Genomic DNA, 12,724 nt, shown 5'->3' with positions numbered 1-12,724 from the left:
GAGTACAGCAACCTCATTATTGGTCTGTTTTGATTGTTTTGATATCTTTCCTTCTAGGTATCTTTCCTAACATTATGTACACACTTGTTTAAGACTTTCTTCTCATGTTTAGTCAAGGTCTTACTAGATTCCCTAAGATTCCTTTGCGAGTTATAAGGTAAGGACAGTTATTCCTTAATTACATAGATCGCATACTCTACGGTATCTACCTTATGAAACTATGAGTTTGTTTACTGTTCTTATATTTTATACTTCTGATGTACTACTGTAACTACAGTAGCACTTCACTTATGTTTCCTTTTTATTATTTAAGCTTATATGAATTGCTTATTACTATATTGTTTAACGATTAGCTTATGCTTTTACATTCTCTTTTATATGATGAATTGTTGGTTGTGTATGACCTGACTAATCTGAGAATGTGTTTGACTAGGTATGATTTGGGATTGGGAGGAGTCCTTTTGACACTTCTGTCCTTGGACATTATCGGAAATAGTATGGGATGTTTCCGGGGTTGCCCATCGACGCTTTCCCGAATCGTTAGTTGTCATACCTAGGGCTGTCTAGCAGTGTTTGGCTAGGATGTCCCCGTTATATCAGACCCAAATTGGAAGGGTATTGAGACCGAATGACCCGTGGTAGCAGTCTGATTCACGGGCGCTTAAGACCGATAACCAACCCGTGAGAGGACGGGAATCATATTGTGGGCTATTTATTGGAGGGTTGCATATGGCTAGACTTGGGCTCATAGGCACTTAAGACCGGTAACCAACCCGTGAGAGGACATGAGAGCTTCCCGTTTACCATATGTGGATAACCAATAGGGTTGATGAGTCCGTAGTCCGGGACTATTAGGACTCTAGTGGAAAGGATACCCGAAAGGATCACCCGGGGGGAAGAATGGAGGTATCTGGAAATGAGTTGATGTAACTGAGTAGATGACTTGCATTGGGCAAGGCTTTACCCTGACATGCGCTAGTACTTAGACCAAATGGTGATGTGAGAGAGAGGTGACTTAACCCCCAGCCATGGATTGTCCCGAAGGATGTCGAACCCACTACCAACAGGAGCCGAGTGACTGACCTACCCAAAGAAGTATGGTGCTATGACTTAAAGCATGTCTGCCAATAGAGACCAGCATACATAGAGTTTAGATGCATACATACATTATCTGTTTCATATTGCATTGCATCTTGTTATGTTCTGCCACATGTTATTTATGTTGTTATGGATTAACTACCTTACTGAATTTCTTCGAAACTCATTCCTTTTTGTACATCTCTTGTTAGACTATTCTACAGGCTCTGACTACTATGAAGAACAATACAATGAAGCGCAAGCCGATGAAGCGTACTACACGCAAGGTGTTGGCGACAATCAAGATTACTCTGATGATCCCTCAGGCAATCACATTCCGTACTATGATTAAAGGCAACGTGGAATTGGAACATCTCAGTTGGATTGATGAAGTCCACTATTTTGAAGATGTCATCTATAGGATAGAAGACTCTTAGTTTAGTTGTCTTTCTTACTTTCTTTCATTTCAGTTGTTATTCCTTTTAGACTTATACTACATTTCGCTGTATTTGTGGAGGGAGTTTCCGCCTCTCTCTACTTCTTTTGATGTGATTACATCTGGTATCATTTTTTCGCACTCTAATTATATTGTTTATTCATTTCTTGATTTGAATCTTTGTTTATAATATTTAAACCTTGATTATTTCCTATTTATGATTATGTTATTGTATATGTGGGAGGATGATTTCCTCGATACTTAATCTTCGGGCTGTGGATCACACTCCCAGGTATGCCAGTTAGGGTACCGGCTGGGGGGATGTGACACCATCTACTAGGGATTTCACTGGGATTTCCTCGATCCATGGATGGCGAGACACTCTCAGCAATGAAGTCTACAAGGACCTGTGCTTTTATAGTGGTTCTAGGTTTATATTCAATGTCATGCTCTGTTAATTCATCCGCCCAAGACACCAATTTCCCAACAAGATCAGGTTTGTGCTGGATTTTCTTTAACGGCCAGTTAGTCAAAACAATAATTGAATAAGCTTGAAAATAGGGCCTAAGTTTTCTGGCAGCTATTATCAAAGCCAGAGCTTATTTTTCAAATTTAGGATATCTTGTTTATGTATCTAATAGTGTATGGCTCACGAAATAGATTGGGTTTTGAAGCATACCTTCTTCTCGAATCAATACTGCACTTATTGCTACCTTCAAAGAAGATAAGTATATCTACAGTGTCTCTCCTGAAATTGGTCTAGATAATACTGGTGGACTGGTCAGCCTTCTTTTTAGCTCCTCAAAGGAAGTTTGACAGTCCTCAGACCATCAAAACTCGTTCAGAGCCTTTAAATTTTTGATCGCCTTGAAGAATGGAGCACATTTGTCACCATATTAGGATATGAATCTACTTAGGGCTGCTATTTCCCTGTCAGACTTTGGATTTGCTTCATGTTGCTTGGAGGTGGCATATCTAGAGTAGCTTTGATTTTTTTTTTCTGGATTTACTTCAATGCCTCTTTGGGTAACCATGTACCCTAAAAACTTCCCCTCCCTGATGATACTCCGAATGCACATTTTTCAGGATTAAGCCTCATCCCATTTCTTCTCAACACATTGAAGCATTCTTCCAAATCAGAATGATGATCAGCCTTAAACTGGCATTTCACTAGGAGATCATTCACATATACCTCCATATTATGTCCGATTTGATCAACGAACAACTTGTTCATTGCTTTTGATATGCTGCAGCATTTTTTAGACCAAAGGGCATAACTTTGTAACAATAGCTTTCGCAATTGGTCATGAATGTTGTATGAGGTTGGTCCTCTTTCTTCATCATAATCTTGTTATAACTAGAATATGCATCCATAAAGCTTAGCATTTGCTGATTTGAAGTGGCATCGATCAATTGATCAATTCTTGGCAATGGATAACAGTCTTTTGGGCAGGCTTTATTTAAATCAATATTCATGTGTCCAAAATCTGCTCAGCCCTTGGATCTCCACGTGATGTCCTGCAAAACGAAAGCGTCAGATGTGGCCCGACCGTTGGGGTTGGGAGTCCACCTCCGAAGGCTAAGTCAGTTGATGAACTTAATCACAAACGGCTCTGCTAGAAGCGCAGAGCTAAGGAATGAAGAACTGGGAAAGGTGATCTAGATAGCAGATCGAGGATAGTTTAGGTCTATCAGTATGTATCTGAACCTGAGTCTCAGATAGTATTCTTCTTGATCGATTGATCCGTCCCTCACCTTGTATGGTAGTGAGGTTTATATAGAGTGTACCTTCGAATCTCCTTCGTTGGATGCACTTGAGCCTTCTTCGGGTAGTCGTTGGATCTTATCAGTTAGATCCGTTGAGCGATAGACTTCTACTAGTTTGGGCTAGTAGAGGACTCCTGAGATAACCTTTAGGTTATGCGATAGTTATCCCTTCGATAATGATTATCCGCAGCCATCAGTTTGAGTCTGCCATCATCAGGGTGATTACCCTAATCCATAAGTAAGATTAGGGCACGCTTGTAGCCGAATAAGCTTTCTTCTTCAGCAAGCCATCTTCCGGATCAGGTTCGCTCGGGAGCGATTCGGTTTTCTCCGTCTCGACCGGGGTCGAGGGTCGGACAAGGTATGAACCCGGTCGGATCATAAACTCTCCATATCACGAGCCCCCCAGACCAAGCGTTCGGTCGATCCCGAGGGCTTGGTTTTTAACTAGGTTCGTCGTCAAGTGATGATCTCTACGTGCTTCATTAAATGTCATATCACATTTAATGCGGTGGTCACTTTTCCTCGAGCGTTGTGAGTGTAAGGCCACATATCTCGTTGCAGTTGATCTGTCGTGGCTCACGTCATCCAAGCGACGGTTTCGAACGCCTATTTCGGATTCGTGAGTTCAAACTTTCAAAACGTCTTTCAATCTTGATCGTTGATTTTGAATCAATCTCGATCGTTCAGATTCCCGAACACTCGTGCGGGAGTTTTAAATGCGGTTCGTTGTCTTCGTAGGTTTCATTCTTCCTGTCTGGCATTTGAACCTTTGTTGTCTGGTTCGCGCCTTCCTGCCCTCAAGCTTCCGTCTCACTGAATCAGTAAGTTTCTTGGTCTTTTTCCTTTTGTAGTTTATGAAACGAGTAATGGCGGACGATAGGGCTTCTTTAGTACCCCATGTTGGTAATAGCGGTGATGCTTTTGCTTCTCCTGCTCCCGAACAGATCGGATAGTGATAACAAAACCCTAACTCGTCCTCCGGGCAGAGTTCGCTGAAGTTTCTCAAAAAGATTTTGAAAGAAAAACCGAAACTTCTCCTGTCCTTCTCGAGTCTGGATCTTCCAAGATTGTCGAGTCTTCTAGGCAGCCTCAAACCTCCGGGTCCAATGGTGGACCTGGCTCTGTTCCCTCCATTTACAATGAGGAAACCCTTCTTTCAGCTGTCCAAGATTTTGATCTTCCTTCCTCATATCAGGTTAGGGCTCCCCACCCTGATGAGAGGGTTGATTCATCCCTTTCGGGTGAATTTTCTCTGTATATAGATGCACTGGAAAGCGGGGTTCGCTTTCCCTTTTTTAATCCTTTGTTCTCCGCAGTTTTGAATCACTGGAACATTTGTCCCGGAATGCTCCTCCCCAATAGCTGGCGTCTCATCGTCGGCTTCTTGGGTTTGTGTTTTGAGCTTGGCATTACGCCATCTCTTTCTCTTTTTGTACATTTTCATGTTCTTTCTATCTCCCATCCTCCCGGATGGGTCTTTCTTTCCAAACGCAATAAGGTTGATCTTGATTGGAGGGGCAGCATCCTTGTCAAAGGAACTTGCCCTTCTAACCACAAAAGATGGCGCGAACGATACTTTTTCTGTCGAGCGCCTCCATCAGATCTTAACTTCCCAACCGCCTGGAGGAGGTTTACTTCTTCGTCCGAGAGTAACCGGGGCCTTCCCTTATCCAGAGAAGACGAGGCGGCCATCAGGAAGATCAAATCCATTCTGTGGTATCAAGAGATACATGGATATGAAGTGGAGTATAACTCCATCCTTCATTACTGGGGCTTGGCTCATTGTGAGCTTCTAACCATCATCCTTTGATTTGACTGAAGTGATATGTTTTGAATTCTGACTCTTGTCCTTCTTCTTTGCGGTGCCTCCCGAATGAACCCCGAAAGCTCTGCGGGTGAAGGCCGCTAGGGCCATTGTGACAGCCGGAGCAACGATCGCCTGGGGTCTTGACCGTAGATCAAGAGGCTTCTCTTCCCTCTCCCGACCCCTCTTACAGGGGTATCAGGAATATCAGGCCTGTAGCTGATGCTTCGGGTAAAGGGAAGAAACCAATGGTGGAGAGGGCTAATGTCTCTTCCTCCGCCCGAACCAAGAGGAGGCATGACACAATTGATGCTCCCTCCAATAAAAAATCCAAAGCTTCGACGGATGGTGAGGAGGTCTTCATCCCCCAGTGGACTCTGAAGATGACCGACAGGGTTACTCGGGATCCCGAGAAAGCTGCAGAATGGAGCTCCCTATGTCTTGCTCCTTCTGATCGCCAGGAGTTTGAAGCCCTGGATGACACCTCGCTTGTTAGTCAATCTACAAGGTACCGGTCTTCTTGATTACTTATGTTTTCATAATTTCTTATGACTTCTTCTCGATATCTTCCGTCTTCCCTGGGAATGTTGTGTTGAGCTTTTATCAACACATGGAAGCATTGAGCCGGGTTGGTCGCACCGGTTCCTTTGCCGCAAACTTGTGAAGAGAAATTGGCCAAGGCCAATTCCCGAAATAGACCCCGGTGACCGCAGCCTACCGTGGAGCTGCAGAAAAGCATGAGGAAGAAGTGATCTCCCTCAAGGAAGCCCTCGAAGCTTCGAAAATTCATGTCACTGCTGCCGAGCGCGAGGCCAGGAAGCAAAAGGCAGCTGCCACGTTGTTTGGTGACAGCCTTGAAATCAAAAGTAGGGAGCTCGAAGAACATCTGAAGTTGGCGATCCCTAGCAAGCCTGAGCATATAAAGCCAGAGCTTTGGAAGGAGTGCATTCGGAAATACCTGAATAGTGTACCTTTCTCCGAGTTGCTAGGTCTCTAGAACATTCAAGCTTATCGCATGGGTCAGAACGACGTTTGGGAGCAAATCCTTGGAACGATCCCAGACTTCGACACTGCTCCTTTTCGTGAGGTATGCCACCAAGAGGTCTTCGGGAAAGTTGGTATGGATCTCCCGGACTGGGCTTAGGAAGAAGATGATCCTTTTCCAGCTGACCCTCAATATGAGGCATACCTAAATGACGAGCCGGCACTTCCAGAGGAGAAATCACAAGCCGAGTCTCAAGTTGTTGCTGTAGAGGACTCAGCCGATGCCACTCTTGAGGAAGGCTCTTCTCATGGTCCTGAGAAAAGTCCTCCCGACCAGGGTCCCTCGGGCAACAATGAAGAAAAGGCTTAGGGAGTTGTCCTTTTGTAAAGATTTACCCTCAATTTAATGAATAGACATTTCTTTTTTCATATTGGCCTCTAAATTTCCCCGTCTCCTGCCGAAATCTTGCCTTGAATATCGAAGTGTTAATGATAAAACTTATCACTTAACTTTTCATTCCTCGCCGAATAATAATCTTGTAGAAACATTGTGAAGATGCGTTTCGGGAAGATGCATTAATCTTCCCCACTACTTCATTTATTGCAAAGTCCACACGTTTCCCTTCTGCGAAGTTCAACGTTTTCCTGCTTTTGTATACCATTCACTGTTTCCAATGAATTGGAAATACATCCGTTATTTTAATGGCAGTGCGACGATTGGAGGTATCTCTGCATCAGGTGCTCGCTTCCACATGTTTCCATGTGGCATCCCTTCGACCGTTGATCTTGCTTTTTGCGGATTTCGAAGCGTCATTTCGATCTGGGTCGTCGGTTGTCCTCAGCCTTCAACCGTCGTCTTATACCTGAGGCTATTTAAAGCCTTCGTCGGTACTCTCCATCCATCCTGACTTCTGCAAGTTAGATTTGCTAAAGTGCCAAAGCGACCTTTCGTCCTTCGGCCTGCCTCCGTATTCCTCGTACTCCAACAACAGCTCTATCCACTTCTGAACAAGTGAGTTTTTTGATTACTCATCTCTTTCCCCACTTCCCCCCGAGTAAACCGCACGGTAGTTATACTTGGGGTTTAGTTTGTTGGTTTGTCGAAGTCGTAGAAAACTAGGGTTTCCCCACTGTTGCTGTCGTTTATTTCTGTACTGATACGGCTATTTTTTTTTTGTTGTTGTTGTGAATAGTGGCTCCCAAGATCAACCCGAACTTTATCAGAGCCAAATCGTGCAAGAAAATCGTTCCGTCAGTGGTGGTTGGGGCCAGTGCGGTGGTTTCAGGTAGTGAATCCTCCAAGCGTAAGGCGATCGCTGGTGGTGAATCTTCAAGTCGATTCCCGCAGTTTCTATTGATGCCGTCCTCGCGCCTCCTTTGCCCGAAGTGATCGCTCGTCTTTCCCGGGAAGATCTTGATCACTCGTTGCCGATGGTGCTGCTGGCGCTCCTGCTGGCGCTCCTGCTGGTGAGCCTGTTGGTGAGCCTGTTGGTGCACCCCCGAAGGAGACTCTTCGGGCATCCGAGGCAACTATGTTGGCGTCTGATGAAGGTGTGGTCCCAACAGGTGCTGCTCCTATTTCTAACTCTAGTGCTTGTTTGGCATCCTTCTCCTCTCCTTCTGAGTTGGAGGATTTTGCCACTAGGAAGCGCCGTCGGGTGACAAGTGATGAAGCTCATCCTTCTCTTGGTGTAGTTCATCCTTCTCATCCTTCACCTGAATTAGTGTCAAACGAGTTTGACAGAGCGTTGGAATGGTGTACTGCTTCTCGAATGACTTCTGAGAGCGCAGTTCTTTCCAAACTTCCGGATGAAGTCTTTACGAAGTCACCGGTGATGTAAGTCTTTCTTCATTATCCTCTAATTCTGAAAAATTACTTTTTCGCTCCTCGCTAACTCGGAAGTTGTTTGCAGGAGTCTTGTCGGTAACTTCCACAACCAAGTGGAAGTAGTTACTAGACTCGAAGAGGTTGAGCAATGAAGTTTCTAGGCTTCGGGAAATCTCTCGAAGCTAAAGATGTTGAGATTGCTCGCCTTCGGAATCTAGCTTGGGAGGTGGCAGGAGAAAAAAATTCGATGATTGGTCGTCTTCGGTCGAACTTGGATGATGCCAGGGAGAAGATCCGGCGACTGGAGCGAGCAGTTGGAAAGTCCAGGAGCCAAAGGATCTGAAACGTTACTTGAAAGGCAAGCTGTCGTTCCTTTGCCCGAATCCCTTCCAACTGATTTTCGCAGAGCCTGCGTCTTCAAGTATTTACACAGTAAGCCCTTTGTTGATATGTTGAATGCTTATAACTTGCAGGCGCATCGGGATGGTGAGAACGAAGTATGGGAATCAATATTAAGGAAGGATCCTCATTTTGATATGACTCCCCAAAGTCTTGTTTGCCATCCCGAAGTATTTACCAACCCGGGTCTTCCTCCTCCCGACCGGACCAAGGATAAGATTGATCCTCCACCTTCCGATCCAGATATTATGCAATATCTGGAAGATTCTCCTGTTTATTCTCAGCTAGAAGAAGTCAATTATGACGAGCTTGTACTGAATGCGAATTTGATCGAGGACCATTCTTCTCCTGGACAAGCTGGACAAAGAGTATGAAATTGCGGAGGATTTTATGCATACCGAAATATTTTTGTAATCCTCATTTCTTCTCTTCTTTTCCTTGTATCCCCACCAATGGTTGACTCATATGTTGGTTCTAGCAAAGTCGCGTCGATCTTGTATAACTTGTTAACAGACACCTGTAATGACTTTCTTCTTTGATCAGAGATTGTATCCAGCTCTTGTAATTGTTTTGATACTGGCCTCTTTGGATCTTTTGAAGAAATAAGAAATTACTTTATCTTCAACTTTGCTAGCCACTTGAATCGCCGTTGTATTAGGTCTTAGTTGTCTGAAACAATGCCTTTACTTAAGGATTTCCGGAGAAATACAATAATTCTGAGAAGGAACTCACTCGGGTTTTAAACCGATGCCTTTACTTAAGGATTTCCGGAGAAATACAATAAGTCTGAGAAGGAACTCACTCGGGTTTTAAACCGATGCCTTTACTTAAGGATTTCCGGAGAAATACAATAAGTCTGAGAAGGAACTCACTCGGGTTTTAAACCGATGCCTTTACTTAAGGATTTCCGGAGAAATACAATAAGTCTGAGAAGGAACTCACTCGGGTTTCAAACCGACGCCTTGCAAAAGGAACTCACTCGGATTTTCATCCGATGCCCCGACTTAAGAAAGTTCGAAAAATTTCCATAAGTGTTGAAGTGTTGAAGGACCCATACGAATTTTCATCCGATGCCTTATAGTTGGATCTTGTTCTTGAATGTGGTGTATGATGCCCCCAATCAAAAGATAGTTTGTTGAAAGCCAAAAATTGCATTGATTGAGTTGAAAATGATTACATCGCGAACAAAATTGAAATCATCCTCAAGGATAAAACTTTTTGAGATGCCTAGCATTCCACAAACGATCCAACTCTTTCTGGGACTCGATGTTCTTCAGCCTGTAAGCTCCTGAACCGACCGGTTTCACAACCATATAAGGTCCTTCCCCGGAAGGGTCCAACTTTCTCTGGTGACGCGGGTCGGAAGCTAGGGTGTTTCTCAACACCAGATCTCCGGCTAAGTACCGACGATTCTTCACTCGAGTATTATAATGAGACGCTATCCTTCTTTGATAATGTTGAGTTCGTGCTATTGCCTTTGCCCGAAATTCGTCCAACAAATCAAGACTATCAAGCAGTCCTTGTTCATTTGCTTTTTCCTCGAACTCACGATCCCGTAACGTCCCCGCCATTATCTCCATAGGTGCCAATGCTTCGGATCCATATGCCAACCTGAATGGAGTTTCTCCTGTGGGTGTTCGAACCGTAGTTCTATAAGCCCACAGTACATTATGTAGTTCTTCGACCCAAGAAGCTTTGTCGACTTCGAGTCTTCTCTTTATTCCTTCCAAGTAGCGTTCGGTTAGTAACCTCTACCTGGCCATTGCTTTGGGGGTATGCCACCGAGGACATACGATGCTCGATCATATATGTTCCACAGAATTGCTCAAATTGTGGACAATCGAACCGAGTACCATGGTCGATGACAATAATCTTTGGAATCCCAAAGCGATATATGATTGATTCAAGCACAAATTTCTCCACTTTTTTCTTAGTAATTGTCGCCGTGTAATCGGCTTCTACCCATTTTGTGAAGTAATCAATTGCTACTATCGGATATTCCCGTCCGCCTGATGCCTTGGTGAATTTGCCCATGATATCAATTCCCCACATTGCAAAGGGAATGGGATTTAGAATTGAAGTCATAGTTTCCGCCGGGCGCTTTGATACTGTAGCATGAATTTGACAGTTACTACATCGACGAACGTAGTCCATAGCAGCCTCTTGGATCTTAGGCCAATATAACCCAAGTCTTAGAATTTTGTGGGCCAGGGCTCGGCCACCCATGTGAGCTCCACAAATTCCTTCATGAACTTCAACCAAAGCTGATTTTGCTCCTTCGGGGCCTATACATCTCATAAGGGGTCCAGCATAAGATCTTTTGTATAGTCTCCCATTCTGAATGACAAATCTAGCTGATCGAATCTTGATCAACCTTGCCTCCACTGGATCTTCGGGTAATTTGTCATCCCTTAGATATTCGATTATCGGATCCATCCAAAGAACGTTCGCTTCAATATAAGAAATTTTTTTCTCATGATAACTTGGAAAAGTTATCTCTTCAATGTAGACCGAAGGGTCTAGATTCTTTTCCTTGGCATTGGCTAGTCGGGATAGCTCATCTGCCACTGAATTTTCATTCCTCGAAATCGAGATATCTTCAAATTCCGAAATTGGTTTTGAAATGCCCGCACTATCTCCCGATATTTTTGCAAGCGTGGTTCTTTAATGCCATACTCCCCCTGGACTTGGTTGACTATAAGCTGAGAGTCACTACAAATAGTAACATCTGTAATAGCTAATGTTTTTGACAACCGAAGTCCTGCTATCAAGGCCTCATATTCTGCTTCGTTATTACTTGCATCAAATGCGAATCTCAAAGCATATCGAATAATAAATCCTGCTGGACTTTTTAATAGAATTCCAAGTGCTCTGCTCCATCTTTATTACTCGAACCATCCACATATACCTCCCAAGTGGTTGGTATAATGGGATCTTCAATGGTGGGCTCCACTGGTGTTGTAGTTTCTACTACAAAGTCGGCTAATGCCCGAGCCTTGATTGCGCTTCGGGCTTAAAGCTCACTTGGAACTCGCCGAGCTCAACCGACCGAGGACACCATCCTTCCGGACAAATCAGGTTTGTTAAGAACTTTACTAAGAGGAAAAGTTGTAAATACCTCAATTGGATGAGCTCGAAAATATGGCCTTAGCTTCCTAGCGGCCATCATGAGAACCAGAGCCTCGCTTCTCAATCTGCGAATATCTCGTCTCAAGCATCTAGCAACACGTGGCTTACATAGTAAATCGGCCACCGTTTTTTATCTTTCTCCCGAACAAGTACCGCACCGACCGCCGAAAGGGACTTCGCTAGATATAGCTGTAATATTTCCCCCTTCTCTGGCCTAGACAGGATCGGTGGTTTTCCAAGTGCTTCTTTTAATTCCTCGAAAGCTTTCTGGCACTCCTCAGTCCACTTTGTTTCCTTATCGCCCTTCAGGTCTTTAAGTGCCTTGAAGAAAGGCAAACATTTTTCTCCGGACTTGGAGATAAATCGATTTAAAGCAAGCAACTCTCCCCGTCAAACATTGTACATCCCGAACGGTTTTGGGAGCCTCAATATCAATCGAGCTTGTATTTTGGCAGGATTAGCCTCAATTCCCCTCTCGTGATACCATGAAACCCAAAAATTTGCCCGAGGAGACTCCAAAGGCACATTTTTCTGGGTTTAACTTCATTTGATGTTTCCGCAGTACTGAGAAAACCTCAGTCAAATCTGCAATATGATTTGCTTTTGTAAAGCTTTTCACTAGCATGTCGTCAACATAAGCTTCAACATTCTTTCCAATCAGCTCTTTGAAAATCTTGTTGACGGCCCTCTGATATGTTGCTCCTGCATTCTTCAAGCCAAAAGGCATGACCTTGTAATAATAGCTCTCACGATCAGTCATGAAAGCCGTATACTTCTCATCCTCCTTATTCATAAGGATCTGATTATACCCTGAGTAGGCATCCATGAAACTTAAAGTTTCATATCCTGCAGTCGCATCTATCAAGAGGTCAATCCGAGGCAACGGGTAGCAATCTTTCGGGCAAGCTTTGTTTAGATCTCGTGTAGTCCGTACACATCCTCCACTTCCCATTCGCCTTTTTCACCATCACCACGTTGGCCAACCAAGTTGGGCACTCGATTGGTTCTATGAAACCAGAATTCTTAAGTTTTTCAACTTCGCTTCGAACGGCTTCATATTTTTCAATAGAGAAATTTCTTCTTTTTCGTATCACCTGGTTTCGCCTTAGGGTCTATCCGAGTTTGTGCTCTGCAATGACCCGATCGATCCCGTGCATGTCCTCAGCAGACCATGCGAATACATCCTTATTCCGTTGAAGAAATAACTTCAACTCATCTTTAAACTCTTCCAATTGCTCGGACCCGATATAAGTAATCTTTTTCTCATCTTCGGTACACAGCTGGATTTGCTCCAGCT

This window comes from Hakea prostrata, chromosome 3 (genome assembly GCF_041222555.1).
Source record: "Hakea prostrata isolate BN-2017 chromosome 3, UWA_Hpros_2, whole genome shotgun sequence".
Lineage (NCBI taxonomy): Eukaryota > Viridiplantae > Streptophyta > Magnoliopsida > Proteales > Proteaceae > Hakea > Hakea prostrata.
The sequence above is the reverse complement of the archived record's forward strand: the minus strand, read 5'-3'. Positions refer to the sequence as shown.